Source organism: Sinocyclocheilus rhinocerous, unplaced genomic scaffold (assembly GCF_001515625.1).
Source record: "Sinocyclocheilus rhinocerous isolate Xijiao unplaced genomic scaffold, SAMN03320098_v1.1 scaffold1107, whole genome shotgun sequence".
Classification (NCBI taxonomy): Eukaryota; Metazoa; Chordata; class Actinopteri; order Cypriniformes; family Cyprinidae; genus Sinocyclocheilus; species Sinocyclocheilus rhinocerous.
The window spans coordinates 466,977-470,547 of NW_015647084.1; the positions used below are offsets into that span (position 1 = coordinate 466,977).

A 3,571-nucleotide genomic window follows, 5' to 3' on the forward strand; every position below is an offset into this window, starting at 1 on the left:
ACATCTGATCCCCCGGCGGCACACCGAATGACATGCTGGGACCGCCGTAAGACAGCCCAGCAGAATCACCCAGCAGCCGCACAGGACAAGCGCTGCGGAAGGGGTGAGAGGTCCGTGGGGCGTGGCCCGGCGGAGAAGCTCTCACTGTCACCCTCAAATCTCCCAGAGCACTAGCCTGCGGTCCTCTGCTCGTGGCAGAGAAACCGGGACGGGTTGTGACAGAGGGGTCTGTTCCTTTCCCTTTAAGAATGGAGAGACGTGATCGCAGCGTTGCCATGGTCACGCACTCGTAGTGCGGGCATGAACCATCCACGAACGCGTCTTCAGCATGCTGAATGCCCAGACACAGAAGACAACGCTCGTGGCTGTTGTCAGAGGACAGGAAACAACCGCATCCAGAAGGACACAGACGAAACGGCGTCTTTAAAAAGACGCGAATCGTCCGTGATTTGCTCTTTTAGGAAATCTGCTCTTTTAGTTGAAGTGCCCAGGGGAATCGCTGAAAGGGACACCGCTGTTCGCGCCCTACCGCCAACCAGAACAGCTTCCCAACACACACAACAGATGAATGGCTTTGTGGAGTATAATAGCTTTTCATACAACCACTCGGCTCCGAAGCAAAAATCTGAAGAGTGGATGCACCTGTTGCCTATTTATACCCGTATGCACGGGGAGTGACTCAGGTATGCAAAATTCACTAGCCAATTTTCATTGGCGTTTTCTCTTAAACTCAGAGATGATTGGCCTCCCAAGTGAGACCCCATATGTCGTTCTACATAACTCGTAGTGACCGACAGATAGGGAACTGCAACTAGAATGTGCGCTATATTTCTTCGAAAGCAGATCGTGGAGAAATTTTAATCGTTCTTGATCAAAAATCGTGATATCGCACACCCCTGCTTGGAAGTTCTCAGTTCCTTAATGTTACAGTTTCTTTGTACACAGGAAAATTAGATTCTTCATTAGTTCAATTCTAAAAATGACATGTATTTGGTCTCTGTTGGTTTACACCGTCTGGCTGGCACACATCAGCCAGAAACAAGGGTGGCCTCTGTCGAGTCATTGGCTAATCCAGCTCATCACTGGCACCGTGCTAAATAGTTGGAGAGGCACAAGAATTTGTATTGTTGTTGCCATAATGGTGATGTAATGGTGGTGGTGTTATGTTGTTGATGCCATTATTGTTCAAGGCTCAGGCTGTAATTTAGCTTAGGCTGTAATACAGGACCATAGCAAAGGCCTTTATGAAGCAGTGAGCTGCAATTTGAGCAGAGTAGAATCAGTAAGGCACTTTTGCAGGACTAGAGGGTGTAAAAAGAATGAACTATTTCAGCACTCTTCCTTTTTTTAAACATCTTATTTTTTAATAAAAACAGTTAAAAGTATTTTAAAGATTTAACTCAATATATCAGTAACAGAAATCTGATGAAGCATATCTATTGATGTGGTGACATTTACATAAATCAGTAACAAGCAGATGAGTCATTAAATGAGATGTCAAGTACTGCGGATTATTAAGTATTTATACATTTAAATTCGAAGAAAGCATCTGAAATGTGTCTGTTTTTTTTTTTTTGTTAGAGCATAACAAGGTGCTTGCAAATGGAAGTATCATTATTTAGAGATGTTACTGCAAAATATTTTAGCATTTAAATTCATCTACAGGTAGTGATAACAGTGTTATCAGAGTGTTTGTGCTTTCAGGTCATATGCTTTTTAAGTAATCTGACTTAATAGGAAACCTAATTGATTTTGGCCCTCATTTAACCCTGTATTGATGTTGGTACTGTATTTTTGTGACTTCACTAAAAGGGCAAGGTTTCATTTTGTGATTTCATTGTCTTAATCTTGAGTGTTTGTTTTTTATTGCTAATTTCTGCCGATCTCTGGTGCTAAGCATGGTTTCTGTGGACTTTGCAATGTATTAGTGTTGGATTTTTTGTTGTCAGCCTAAGATACTGCTGTGGCAAAGATTGTCCAGTGCACCAGAACTCACAGCCTTGAGCATATGTCAGCTGTCGATGTGAAATCTTGTTTGGTAGTAAAGCTTAAGGCACACTGACTGCAATTTCACACTCCCAGATACTTCTTATAAATCTTCCATAACTGTCAAAAATATGAGTTTGGTGCTGTATTTCTTCTTGCTTTAATGAATCTGGCATTATTTTATTTTATAGCTATGGTGTTCTTGCCAATTTATATCCATGACGTGTCGTTCACAACCCATTTTACCTCTGTAATGTGACTAAGTTATGAATGAAACCCTTTTTTCACTTTGAATATTGTTCCATATATTCAATTAAAAAAAAAATATATAATAAAAAGATATTTCATTTGTCAGGAATTTATTTGATAATAAAAAAGTGGGCGTTACATACCAAAATGGAGCCACGTTGTTGGGGGAGATGCGTTGAAAAGTAAGAGGGATTTGTAAAAACAGCAGAAAAGCAGAATTGGAGCAAGTTATTACATTTTAATAAAGGTTTATGAAGACAGACGTTTATTTTCTTTGAAAGAACATGTACAGATGAATAATGCACAATAAAACCAGCAATGTGCATTTAAAAAGTAAATATAAGGTCAGCAGTGATTTCATGCTGACACCCCATGGCTCCATTCTCATCCATTTTTGAAATCAGAATAATATTTGCGTGCAGTGTACACATGCATGATACCGGATTGATTATATTTCAAGGATTTTGAAACCTTGATAATGACGATGTGTCTCGATATTTGTGTATTTTCTCTGAAGTGGATGGAAAACGTAACTTCTTTTATTGATCAGTGAAACTATTATTTGAACGGTAGATTCAACATGTTTCATAGAAAAAAGTAAAATACAATAAAAATGCAAAAAAATAAAAATCCTCAATTGAATAGGTATGTTTACCACAGCATTTTAATAAATTAACACAATGCAGCATGAAGTTTAATAATGTTCATTTATATGAACCTGTATTAAATGTACTATATTAGAATGTTTTAGTATTGTCATGAATCCTGTCCATGAACTTCCGTTCGATCGCCACCAGAGGTCACCCTTCGGTTACATTGACTCTCACATTACACAAACTGTTGCATGTCATCCCGGACTACATTTCCCATGCTCCATTGCACTAGTCACAAGTTCACCTGAAACCAATCACACACAGCTGCTACCAATAACACACACTATATAAATCAGTCTCACACCACCATTCAATGCTGAGTATTGTTTAGCGTTTATCACTGTGATAGCTGATAGCTACTTTACGGAGCCTGCTCTAGTTTTCGTAGTCTAGTCATAGTCTTGCCTTGCCTGTTTTCCTGGTTCCTGATTCATTGCCTGTGTATCTCGGATTACCCCTCTCGTCTTGCCCTGTTCAGATACTGTTTGCCCCTGCCTGGACCTTTGCCTTGTACCTGGATTATCCCTCTAGTCTCGCCCTGTTGGATTACGTTCGCCGTCGACTGACCCTCGCTTGTTTACCGGACTGCTCTTGCCTTGTCTTCTACATACCAGTTTGCCATTGTCTGACCCATGCCTGTTTCTGACCACGCCTTTGTAAATAAAGCCTTGCACTTGGATCCG

General features: G+C 40.4%; 1 protein-coding gene across 1 annotated transcript in view; it reads left to right on the forward strand.

Moving 5' to 3' along the window:
• The window catches only part of LOC107708740 (contactin-4-like), a 143,164-nt gene that overhangs the window by 12,226 nt on the left and 127,367 nt on the right, over window positions 1-3,571 (forward strand). The window lies entirely within an intron of this gene.